This window comes from Clinocottus analis, unplaced genomic scaffold (assembly GCF_023055335.1).
Source record: "Clinocottus analis isolate CAN_PGR_092001 unplaced genomic scaffold, fCliAna1.0.p SCAF_15, whole genome shotgun sequence".
In the NCBI taxonomy this organism is placed as follows: Eukaryota; Metazoa; Chordata; class Actinopteri; order Perciformes; family Cottidae; genus Clinocottus; species Clinocottus analis.
Genome location: NW_027175876.1, coordinates 11,381,292 through 11,394,579, shown reverse-complemented (window position 1 = coordinate 11,394,579; position 13,288 = coordinate 11,381,292). Strand labels below are relative to the sequence as shown.

General features: G+C 40.4%; 1 protein-coding gene and 1 pseudogene across 7 annotated transcripts in view; one reads left to right on the top strand and one right to left on the bottom strand.

Moving 5' to 3' along the window:
* Positions 1-5,386, bottom strand: part of LOC137785431 (dystrobrevin beta-like) — a 24,655-nt gene extending 19,269 nt beyond the window's left edge. For 4 of the 7 annotated variants that reach the window (XM_068576653.1, XM_068576656.1, XM_068576659.1 and 1 more), the window contains exon 1: positions 5,134-5,385. The gene's annotated coding sequence lies outside the window, so the exon portion shown is untranslated. Of the gene's footprint in view, positions 1-1,060; positions 1,140-5,133 lie in introns of those variants that run through there. The other 3 variants (XM_068576658.1, XM_068576657.1, XM_068576654.1) reach the window with 2 other exon arrangements.
* A 3,242-nt stretch (positions 5,387-8,628) lies between these two features.
* On the top strand, positions 8,629-11,537 carry LOC137785559 (toll-like receptor 5; annotated as a pseudogene).
* The last annotated feature ends 1,751 nt before the right edge of the window (positions 11,538-13,288 follow it).

Genomic DNA, 13,288 nt, shown 5'->3' with positions numbered 1-13,288 from the left:
GGCCGTGACACAATGAGCCAAATTGAAATGTGCCGCTTTCTATCACTTTACCACAAGAACATGGTGTTCCCGTTGGCGTCTCATTACTCACCACAAATTCCACACGTGATCTTAAATCCTCACACCGAAAGCTGTCAACCTGTCACTAATGTCCCCTTCTGTGTTATCACAACATGTCCCCCGGGATCACGTTTGTTGAGTAAATGTAGATGATTCAGACGTATGGAGGGAGGATTTCACTTCTTTCAATGACCAAAATGTGTGTGTGAGCAATTTTCTTTATTTGGTTGAGTAAATGATGAAAAAGAAAATATTGTTTCCTCTCAAATAAGATATAAAAATCAATATTGGTTTAGGATCTGTACATAAAATTCATTGTCACATGGGCATTGAATGTGTCTCAATGGCGCCGGTGTACAAAAGTAAAGCTGAGACGATGAGGCTGAAAGTTGATTGATCAACTAGTTGACTGACAGACAATTGATCTCTATCGCGATACCCACTTAACCCTTAAAGTAATTCATCAACCACAATCAGTTACTGGTTAAGGGTTTTCAGTTGTGAGGATTTGGTGTTTGAAGATGTCACTTTGGACTCTGGAAAATCTTATTGTCATTAAATGATTGAGCCAGTTTGACTCAAATGACCTGGATGAATAGTGCACATGCACACACACTCAAGTAATATGACTGTGTGATGATGAGTCTCATCAACATTTACTTCTTTCATCTTCTGGCTACACAATGTGTATGTGTGTGTATGTGTGTGTGTGTGTGTGTGTGTGTGTGTGTGTGAGTTGTGTCGCATCAGTGCAGACCACCCAACCAGACCAGTACACCTGTGCATTTACCACATGCTCTCTCTCACACACAACATACACCCATACAACACACACGTTACACTCCTATAGGCCAAAGAACTGAAGAAGGCAAACGGTCCTGAAAAACATAAAATAAACAAACTCACACTTATTCTCAGGAATCAGTTACTCTAGTTAGTCAAAAACATGAAAACTAGTTGCTTCAAAATCTCTCTGCATCAACACTCACACTCCACTCACCGCTGAGTTTTCTGGGTGAATCCACAAACTTAGGTTTTGCTGGACCGAAGACGAAATACGCCGAGGACACTGATGGGCGTCAGGCAGGCGAGGTGGTACGAAAGAGGGATAAGAGGGTGTTTACCACCCGCTGCACCCCCCCCCCCACCACACACACACACACGGCATGCATGCCACATGACCACATTACCACTTGCAGCTGCTCGCTGTTCTCACCGGTTGCCCTGACGGGACCTGACCTGTGTGTGTGTGTGTGTGTGTGTGTGTGTGTGTTTTACATGATATATATACAGTATGCTGCAACTTTAGACACCGACGTTGCTGAAATACCCACAAGCGCCTAACGACACAGACAAGGCTGGCTGGTCGGAGCCACAAATCCCCCCATAAAGCTCCGCATCAGCTTCCTGAATTAACTTAAAAAATCTGCTTTCAGGACATCGAGAAACTTTGAAGTTCGAGCATTTCCAAAAGTACACAGGTCTTGGTTTCAAAGGCCATGAAATAGTTTACATAATGGAAACTAAATAAACTGTCACAAGGTGTGAAACAAAAAGCAGCCACTTATCAGCTGAGGTTTCGACAGGATGAGGAATGCTGTAAGAATGTTATAATGGTCGATGGATTTGAGCAGAAGTTCATGTTGCTACTTTACCATGTGATCTGAGAGAGTATAATAATAAGATATGAGATAACAGCGTGGTATGGTAGCTTGTCTGGACAGCTGAAATCACATATTGCTCATCTGGTACAGGCAATGCTTTGAAAATGACAAGAGTTAAAATATACTTGTCCCTCCAAACAATCCATCAGCAGTCTATCGTCAGAGAGGTACAAAAAATAGTGTCTGATCCAACTCATATTTTTTTAGTTTACCCAGACTTCCAGCTTCTCAGAGCAGGTTGAACCGCTACAATCATTCATTCCTGCTTTTGTCCGTTAAGACTCTGAACCAGCAGGTAATGTAGTGTGTGTAATATGTCGCCATTGTCAGGAGGGTTGTGTGTACAAACTGTTGGAAACTATGTGTTGTTGTAGGTTTGACTGTGAAACTGTAGGTTAACATTAAAAAAACATCTAAAGGTATGGGGATTTATTGTTTAGTGTCCATCATTATCACTCCTTACAACTTAAACTTTCAACTGCATCCATTACGAGCAGGTCGGACCGAAAGCAAATTGCCTCTCTGACCTCCAACCTTTGACCCCTGTGCTGCCAGGAGACAGCCCGACGGACCCGGCATGACCCCGGGGTTGTCGACAGGCAGGTAAAAACAGAAGCCCTACATCTCGAGTTAAAGACGGGAAGCTAGCATGTCACAGGCGTCGGGAGGGCTGGAGCAAGTCAGAAGTTACAGCAGTTCTGGGGTGGAGACATGGTGGAGTCAGCTGCAGGGTTTTACAAGTACAGAAAGTATCCTTTCACCCAACCACCCAGGATGGTCTCTTCTGATTGAAATAGCATCGACCGGCACAAACTTTTTTAAAGTTAAGTAAGTTACCCGGGTAACTATTACTCAAACTAGCATTCGCAGATTGTATTTCATCGTCTCACCAGGACCTGAAGCAACACGCCCAACCAACGCAGTCCCTTGTATAGTTTTACTGAAGCACAGTGCGGTTTTACCTAAAGTGCCAACTTTTGTGAACATAGCATGTCTGTCTTATTACCAGATTCCTCTCATGTACCACTTATATTGAACTCAAACCCTCAACCTGTGACCGGACCGAGAGAAGACTACATCGAAAAACTGCACAGAACTGACTCTTAGGAGGGCAGGGAGGTGTGCGGAGTGAGTGGAAGGCGGGCCATGCCAACTGCAAAGAGAGAAAGCATGAAATAAAGAGAGAAAGAGTAATGCATACAGAAAGAGACACGAAGAAGATATGAAGAGGGAGGAAACAGAGAGAGATAGAGAGATCAAGATGTACTAAGAAGCCGGAAGGAAGGAAAGAGCGAGACACTGACATGGTGAAGTGAAAGTTGTGTCTACCAACTAACTATCTACAAGAAATCTAAAAGTGTATAACAGAGTAGAAAAGTGTGATAATTTGACGGTGAACTTGCAACCTGACATACTTGAAAGACTATACTACATGTGCAACCAGCTTGGAAGTTTAAATGAAAGATTCCTGGGGTTGAAAAGCATAAGAGATCTCTATTTAAGTTTTATCTCTTTAGCCACATTTTACTGCTTTCAGAGGCATCACACACACCCAACAGTCAACGAGCAAAGAGCTCTGAGGTCCAGCCGATTGCTCCTACGTGCAAAATGAGGAATACTTAGATTTCACTATAATTTACCTCTTGAGAAATTATACAAACCAGAGGCTAGATAGGAATGACTGTTCTGCTAATAATAGGTTCCACCCCCACTGCTATCGTCTACCCACCCGCAGTGGAGACAGTAATCACATTACTGTAAATCAACTAAACAACTAAAATCTTTCTATGTGGACACACCGAGATGAAATGTTATAAAGTTGAGGCTGGTGAGAAGAGATCAAGTATTATATTTAGGTACATTTATATAAAATACTAAGCGTGTTCAAAACCTGTTAGGGGAATATATATTTATAAACCCAAGTTGTCATGAAGAGATGTTGTTGTGTGCCAGGAAAAGTTGGAAGGCAAACTCTTGTTTTGCTCTCTCGCTGTGCCCAGTTAAAGATCTAAACCAGTCGCCCACTGCTCAATTTAAGTACACAATAAGCATCTACCAGGGGGAAAAGTGCAGACCCTCATGGGGCAGTTTGGGAGACAGTCCATCTGTTAATGCCATCCCTCTTTGTTTGGTTTCCTCCACAGGGAGCAACAGTTTAGAAAAGTCTGCAACCTCACTGGATACACACATGCTTTTGGTCGAGGGTTAGGATTTTTACACTATGTTTCTGTCACAGCCTATAATTGGACTGTTCAGGAATGTTAGTTAATGAACTTGACCTGTGTTTGACTGTTGGATCTGTATCTGCTGGTGACACAGAGACATACACAAAGAGCGGCATAAATGTTCACATTGCCATTGCTGAAAGAGAAAATAACCAAATTGGGAATTCAGATTCAGAAAGCAGAATATGATACAATAACCCTTTACGCTGCTGTAATATCTGCACGAAACACATTTGGGCTGTGGGAGTGTGTGTGTGTGTGTGTGTGTGTGTGTGTGTGTGTGTGTGTGTGTGTGTGTGTGTGTGTGTGACGGGGGGGGGGGGGGGGGGTGAGCTGTCATATTCTGCGAGACACCAAAAATGCTTGGCCCGTGTCAGATGACACTCTTTGGCAGGTTGTGGTGTGACAAATCATTTCAGCTGACCCAACAGGTCAGTTGTAATGATTCATTGGACTGCTGGTGATTCATTAAAGCATATTATGATTTAATAAACCCCTCACTCAAAAATAAGTAATTGGTCAGCCCTAACATTGACAACCTCATTATAACATTCTTACGAGTTAACGTGCGTTTGCAGAGCTTGTTGCAAAAACACATGCATCCCACTAAGCCTTAATTGTGTGCCGAATTTCACAGTGAACACTAACGATTTTCTTTTTCATTATTACGTTTTGATCCACAAACCCCGTGCCTCTGGCAATAAGCCATGTAACGTAAAATTGCTAAATTTTTGAATGGAATAATGTTCCTTCCATAGAAAACCGCGCGAGTAAAGTTGCATTCAAGTCAAACAGCAACAGTGTGGTTAGCTTTGAAAAGTGGGCACGACTTTGATAAACTACAGCACTCAGTCGCCGCATTAAACCCTTTGTATTCGTCATTAAACACACAATATTTTAACGGTCTTTGGTGGAAATACGTTTCACAAAGACTGGAGTCAGAGCTCGTTATAGTTCAGCCTAACGTTACTTCTGGGAAGCTGTGTGACATCTGAGCGGCCATGTTGCAGAAAAGTTTTAACTCCCTGTTCACCTTGTTCCTCCGAATGAATGCGTGCTTGAAGAGCCCAGACTCTGCTGATTGTGTCCTTTTCAAAGTCACACTTGTATCAACTTCAACCGGAAAACGTGCGTCCGTGTGCCTCGCGCCTCGTAACGGACCGTAAAACGGGGAGTGTACTCACCGGGACTATTTTCCGCAGGTATTCGTGTCCAAATACCAACATCAACAGTGAAACGTGTTGAACCGACTTAAACCCGCTTTCTTCTCTCTTGAAATGCCCACTTCCTCTTTTTTTTCGCCGTAGGCTCCGGTCTCCCACGTGTCTGATTTAAATAATATTCCGGTCCCGTTATTTATTTCCGTAGCCGACCATGTTTCACAGCCTCCATACTCGCTGCTGCTGTGATGAAGTGTACTATTTTTGAAAGTAAGTCACTCCTCTGCTCGCCGCGTCCTGCCCCCTCCTCCCCGGTGACAGTGAGCGGTGTGTGTGTGTGTGTGTGTGTGTGTGTGTGTGTGTGTGTGTGTGTGTGTGTGTGTGTGTGTGTGTGTGTGTGAGACGCGGACACACACACGACTGGTTGACGTTACTTCACATATACAGTAATACTACGGAGTGAGGAGCAAATCACAGACTAAAAAGATTCCGTTTAATTCGGTTACATAGTTTTACGACTTCAAACCTTCAGGAATGAATAGCTTTTGGCCATTTTCATGCTAGTTTGGTATATAGATACATATACAGTAGCTAATGCATATATATATATAGTTCAGCTGGTTAAATTGGAAAGTATCAACATACATTTTGGCTCCTCAAGTTTTGGCTACTTATAGTGCAAAGTGTGAATGTATGAATAAGTCCAGCGGTGAAACATGCCTATAAGTTACTTTCTTAAATAGTAGTCTTGATATATAGTTTGTATAAAAACTAAATCGTTGAAAGTACCTTTGTAGCCTATTTAGTCAAGTACTGTACTTAAGTACAATGTTATGGTACTTGTACTTTACTTTTTCTTTTCATGTTCAGCTTGCTGCTTCTACTACTAAAAGGCTACAATTCAAAGGGAAACATATTAAGTAGTAGTTATAGACTTAATTCTCCACCACAATTACTTGATAGCTTTGCAGATTCAGATTAATATTTCAAAATGTGTAAATATAAGACTGTATTGATCCCTTTGTGAAATTTACAAGACACCCGGAAGTATATAAACGCTAATTAAAATACATCAAAAGCAACATTAACAACCCAAAAGTGATGTACACATAAATACATCACTTAACTCAAAAATATGACATGAAAACAATTAAAACTGGTTCCATGTTATTCTAAAAATTGGCTGCTCGGCATAATGAGTTGCTTCATTTTACTTTTTGTACACTTTGGCTTCAGAAAAAAAAGTTTGAATGCTGGATTTTTACTATCAGAGTGTACTTACACTGTGTTGCTCTATTTTTGCTTGAGAAAAACTTTTAAGTACTTTTTCCAACACTGCAAATTGCACTTTTTTGATCTAATATCTTCATGGCCGGATTAACCTGTTCGCAGGACCCCGGGCATCAAATTTGCTGTTCGGCCACGATAGTTGTGTTTGTTGTTTTGTTGATGTGTTTAAAGATATAAATCTGGTAAAGTAAAGAATATAATATTTGCCTACGAGATGTCGTAAAGTATTAATAAAAAGCATAAAAGTGAAATTCTGAAGTGGAGTAAAACTAAAGTAACTTGAGTAAATGTACTTATATTCTGCATTGAGTCAAAAATTTTTAACCTTGTTATTCTTAAGATAAAAGTAAGAAATAGTTACCTATTGCACTCTGTTCCTGCAGGGAGACGCTGTAACAGTATTGCCACCATGTCAGTCAACGTCTGTCACAATTTCTCTCTGTATTATTTGACCAACCTTCATTCTCCAGAGGTTGTGAAATTCACCAGCCCTGTGTGATTGGACCACACACACCGCTGTACTCCCCAGTGTTTTTGGCAATACAATGAATATAAAACAATAACCGTCATGTACGGCTTCCTAATTTAGACATTAATTGGCTCAACAGTTCCCCAAACAGAATAGAAAACCTGTAACTACTCATCACAGTGAGATATACCAGCTACTGTTGTTGACTAAGGCTCCAACAGAAGAAGAGCATTATTCTGGGAAGTCCGACGACGCCTTAATGTCTAGAATAGGAAGAGGTATACAAATATGCAACTCAATCCAAAAAAATATGCGACTCATTGAAACAGTTTACTCATTTGTTACACAAGAGGAACTAAGAAATGTCTTGTGACTGAAACGGTTTGCCCTCAAATCTGTCTGTGTACAAATATGTGCAGTACATGGTCATTTCTTAAGTTGCATTAATATATACAGAAGTACAGTCGGTTAGTTATAAAATGCTGCAATTTTGCACACTGCAGCCGCTTTTTTAAAGTCACAGAAGCATCTATTAACATATTTATGAATAATACAATAATCAGAAATAAAATATAAGATAGAAAATAGTAAGTAAAATTCCTCTCGTGAAAACATCAGTAAATGTACAACAGATGCGTTCACAATTGTATTTAATTGAAAAATAACATCTGTGTGTCCATTTGTGTGGTATCAACATCAATTAAATGGGCTTGATTTTACATTCAGAGCATAGATAAAGCAGCAATCACATATTGCATATGTAAATATATATTGGAGTAACGTCTCCCTGAGGAGAGAATGAAGTCGCTCTGCCTCTGTGTGTGCCGTTAACACGTTAATATGATCAGAACACTAACACATGAATTAACTGCCAGAGAGGAGAAATTAGCTGAATCAAGTGGTTTAATAACCAGATAAAGGCCCTGCACCCACATCTCCCTGAGGTTGGAGTATAAACCTTGAGGTCAAAGTGGTTTAATAACTAAATAATAATTTTAGTTAAAGTCACTAACCCCACATTGCCTGATGCCCCAATCAACTAAATTTAAAGCTGCATAAAATACTTAATTTTTCTGTTTTTAATCCAGCCTTTATTTTACTTTAAATAAGAGAAGATAATGTATTTACTATTCGATGTTTGTATTATGTATAATTAGTCCACTTTAATTGTACATCTGTAATAATACATATTGTTTAGATGTTGTTTAATTGAACTTTCTTTATTTAATTTGACAGTCATACAGATGTTAATACTGTTGGCTACTTCCATACATATGGCACACAAATGGACATTATTGTCATGTTTAAGACCTTTGCATGAGGAAATTCTCTCCAACTGGACCTTGCTGAACTTTTAGTTGAATACCCCTGATGAAGACGTAAGTGAACATTTCCGTGGCAAAACATTTCATGGTTTTAGTATTCCTTGTAAAACTACACTGTAGTTAGAAGTCTCTGATACTTCATGGGACATCAGAACTCATCAGAAATCCATATTATTTACATGTTGAAGCATCTTTTCAACCACATATACAATTGCATCAACAAAAGTCAAGATTCAGGCCTCACTTACACAACCCAAACCTGGCAACGTCACAAAAACAGACAAGGTGTATCCAAACCTGAAAACACAACACCGAACAAACCAGGGCATAGCAACGAAGGTCCGCAAACATGCAAGCGTACTTCCCTTCATTATGTAAGTATGGAAACAAAAAAAGGGAAACCCCGACCAGCATCGTGTTTACTTTGCAGAATCAATGCAATGTTCAAAACAAGTGACGCAAACACTCACAGATTAAAAACGCTGCCAACAGAAATCTCCGCACTATGGATCTCTGATGTTCACATTGCAGCAGTGACTGCTGCTTTATTCCATCAAATATCAAGAACTGCATTTCTACTTTGAAGATGTGGCCGCTAAGTCTTCAGGTTGTTGTCGTCTCTGTTTTCCTACAGGTAGGTAACAAAAGGAATGGAAAGAAAAAGTAATATTAATACTGAAACTGTGTAAAGTAATTAGCCTCCAATTTAAAGATACAGTGAATTTATTTACAGCACTTACTTAAACACAAAAAAATGTAACGTGCAGTTTTTGACAGTGCAGGAAAATACAAATGTTTGGGGGGTAAATAAAGGAGAAGATCATTTATTTATTAGGGTTATATAGAAAAGGACAACATTTCTTAAATAATTACACATCTTTATTTTATATTTCACTCTTGTGGAGACAAACAGACCAAAACAATTGGGCTGTAGACACTAATACCAACAGGAAGTTATTATATAGAAACTGCATTGCTTTTGTGAATTATTCTAGCTTGATCTTATTAGATGAAGAACAGGAAAATTGAATTGTCTTTGGTGTAAAGCTTGCAGAATGTTTTTGTGAGCTCTCAAGATGATAATTATGCTAATTCAATAAATTAGATAGAATATTTTATTCATAGACATGTTTTATCATGTATTACCAATGTATGGAAACCAAGGTATGTGTGTGCGTTTATTTGAACAAAGGTTTGTTTCCTGTATCTTTGTGAATGTAATATACAAAAAACAGCAACGAGCAATATATCTCACTATATATATTTCATTTTTGAAGTTGTCTGTAGATAAATAGTCTTATGTTACTTCTTAAGCTTTTTAAAAGTATGGCTCTTTGTTCATTTCTTTGATTTCAAAGTTCTTTAAATTAGAACATTGAGCAAAAAAGATGAACGTACCGCACAAAACAATCTGTAATTAAATGTAAGCAATACACTTACAGTTTTTAAATGTCTTCTTTCAGGTGCCGGTGTGCTCCCCTTCGTGCCTCATTTTGGGCTCTGTAGCCAACTGTGCCGCCCAGAACCTCCGCTGGGTTCCTCCTCTCCCTCCCCACATCACCCACCTGTACCTGGAGATGAACCACATCCGTGAGATCAACTCCAGCTCCCTGTCGGGCCTGGAGGAGCTGCGGGAGCTGGACCTCGGACGACAGCACGTGCCTCTTGTGATCAGGAACGACGCCTTCAGCGGGCAAAGTCGCCTGAGGAGGCTGGTGCTCGGCTTCAACGTCGGCCTTCAACTGGAGCGGCAGGCTTTTGCCGGCCTCTCCGGTTTGCAGAACCTCTTCCTGGATTACTGTTCGCTCCAAGAGTCTGTACTGGAGGAGGACTATCTGGAGCCCCTGTCCTCCTTAGAGAGCCTTGACCTCTTTGGTAACAAGATAAAAAGACTGCAGCCCTCAATGTTCTTTACAAACATGACTCATTTGAAAGTTTTGAATCTCAAGCTGAACAAAATTGACAAAATATGTGAGTCTGATCTGGTTGGTTTCAAAGGAAAGAGCTTTGAGGTCCTAAACTTGAACTCTGTTCACCTTAAGGCCATGTTTCATGAACATTTTGACTGGCAGGAATGTGGGAATCCTTTCAGGGGAATGTCCTTTCAGACACTTGACATGTCTAACAATGGGTTTGGTGTCGGTGTTTCCAAGCAGCTTTTCACAGCCATTAAGGGGACTAAGATCTCCCATCTCAAACTGTCAGGGCACATGGGTAAAGGATTTTCCTTCAACAATCTTCCTGATCCAGACCGCGGCACGTTTGTAGGCCTGAATGACAGCTCGGTCCGCAACTTGGATCTGTCTAAGAACAGGATATTTGCATTGCAACAGGGGGTTTTTAGTCCGCTGAAAGAAGTTGAAATCATTGACGTTTCCCAAAACAGGGTGAATCAGATACACAGACAGGCCTTTGAAGGTCTTCAGGGACATTTAAGAATGCTCAACCTGTCTCACAACCTGCTGGGGGAAGTCCATTCTTACACGTTTGCTTCTCTGACAAACCTGAAAGTGTTGGACTTGTCCTACAATCACATTGGCGCTCTGGGCTTTGGCTCATTTAGTGGACTTCCTCAATTAAAAGCATTATATCTAACAGGAAACTCTTTGCGAGACCTTGGCTTCCCTGCATCTCTTCCGACCTTAGATTATCTGATGTTGAAGGACAATAAGCTGACGTCAGTGAGCAGTCTCACGCGCTTTGCCCGTAATATTCTGCATCTGGACATTCAGGACAACAGATTAACAAACCTGGGGGACGTTAACCAGCTTCTGACTCAACTGAAGCGCCTCCAGAATCTCCTTTACGGAGGAAACACGATCAGATGGTGCACGCTCCGTGGACGAGTTTTAGCAGTTGGCTTGAATAATGTCCAAGCTCTGGATCTTCACGGCAGCTCCCTGCAGTCCGTGTGGTCTCAGGGGAGGTGCCTGAATCTGTTTGACAATCTTGGACATGTGAAAGGTCTGAACTTGAGCTTCAACGCGCTTCAGTCTCTTCCTCAGGAACTTTTCAAGGGCCTCACCTCAGTCCTGGAGATGGATCTCTCCTCCAACAGCTTGACCTATCTCCGGCCGGATGTGTTACCAAAAAGTCTCAAAGCACTCAACCTCTCCAACAACTTCGTAGCCTCACCCGACCCCGACGCTTTTCGCTCTCTAAGCGTCCTCGACCTGAAAATGAACCGATTTCACTGCGATTCAGACCTGAGGAGCTTCCTGACTTGGCTGAAAGAGACGAACGTGACTCTTCTTAGCCCTGCTGAGGAGCTACGGTGTGAGTTTCCTTCTGGTCTCTTTAATGTTCCCCTGTTAGATTTCTCTGGTCGGACCACACAGCAGTAAACCAGCAACTAGAAGTGAACGAATATGTTGGTCCAGTCAGGTCCCACCCAGAGAATTACAAGTGGTATGTAATGTTTAATTGGTGAATCTCTGTATATGTTTGATAATGAAAACTCTGAATGAACTCAAAATGTTTAAAGGAAAACTTGTTATTGTACGTTGTAATTTCCATGATTTATTTATGTAAAATAAAAAAGTTCATTAATGTATGACTTTATTTACTGTGAGTGTGATATTAATTATAATGTATTTTTTCTATGTGAGCATCAAACTTTCACTCGGGAACAACAAGATAGAAAAAAAGGCAGTGGTGAAAGAAGCACTCAAGATATTTTACTGAAGTAAAAAAAAAAGCAATTCACAGTTTAGAAATACTCTGTTCCAAAGTCCTGTGTTCAAAATTTTACAAGTACAAAAGTATTGCATCAAAATGTACTTTAAGTACCCAAAGTACCAACAATGTAGAATGGTTTATTTCTCTAAAACATTAAATGTGATTGGATTTAAATTTTGTCTGCATTAATGTGTGAGTGACTGTAATGTTGCAGCTAAAGATGGAGATAGTCGTGATACCTCTTGTGTACTTCTGGTATCGCTTAATAATCGCCAATGCCCATCACTATTTGTTGATTATAACTCATATTGATAATCTGAATCAGCAAGTAACTAATTCATAAAATTGTCAAATAAGTGTAGTGGGGTAAAACATTTGGCAATAAAAAACAAACTTCATTTTCAATGCATGCTGGGAAAAACTAGAGCCCGCAATGACCAAGCAGGTGTAGAAACTAAACAGGTGATTGACATCTTGTAGATTAAGGCCCAATCCCAATGTCCACACCCACAGACTCTAAGACACATTCCCATGAAGTTAGAATAAAGTTAGAAAAAGTTAGAACTATTCAGTATGAATTATTTATATTCAGTAATATTTAGTATGTCAATCGTAGCCAAATGTCAAATGCAGCATGCAGGACGTCCTTCTGCATGCGGTTGCAGTGTTCAAGCTGGCTTGCTTTTCTGGCAATTCTGACCTGCAACCCACTGAGCAGCAGACGTAAAGGCAAGAGGGTCAAAGTTCAAGGTGTGATGTTCGGAGGTGGTTGTGTGTCCCAATGTAAAGCATACTGTAAGCAACAGAGGATACTGTGTGAGTGCAGCTGCAGTATTCACTCAAAGTAAAAAGCAGTGTTTGCCTAAGGGAAGTACCAACAATTCATAGTGTGGTGACGTCAAACATGGGGTTACCAGGAGGCATAGAAAAGGTTTGAAATATGAAATTTACATATAAATGTACATATGTGAACCATCTACATTGAGGATTTAAGACTATAAAAAACTAAATGAAATCCGAGGAATCTCACACTTGGTTCATTTATCAACCTTTTCTTTTAATTATAATTATTGAACCTGACAGAAATAGTAAATATTCATATCGTGAATAATTATGGGACATTCTCATCTCACGAGCAAGCCCTTGGAAGACGTTTAAATCAGGCAGTAAAAGAAAACGTAAATGAAAAACCTGCGCAACCACCGTTGTACACAACATGTTCTGGTGTCATCAAGGTAATCTGATATGTGGCCGCGAAGTGCCGTCCCATTTGTATTTATATCGTTTCAAGCCCCCGCAACCTCTCTCGCTCAATCATTTACCAGGTGATGTCAGTTAAGTCCCCTGAGGGTCCAGGGCTTCAGGACTTGTGGGACACAAACACTGAGATTTGGCTTGATGCTGGAAAAACACTCTG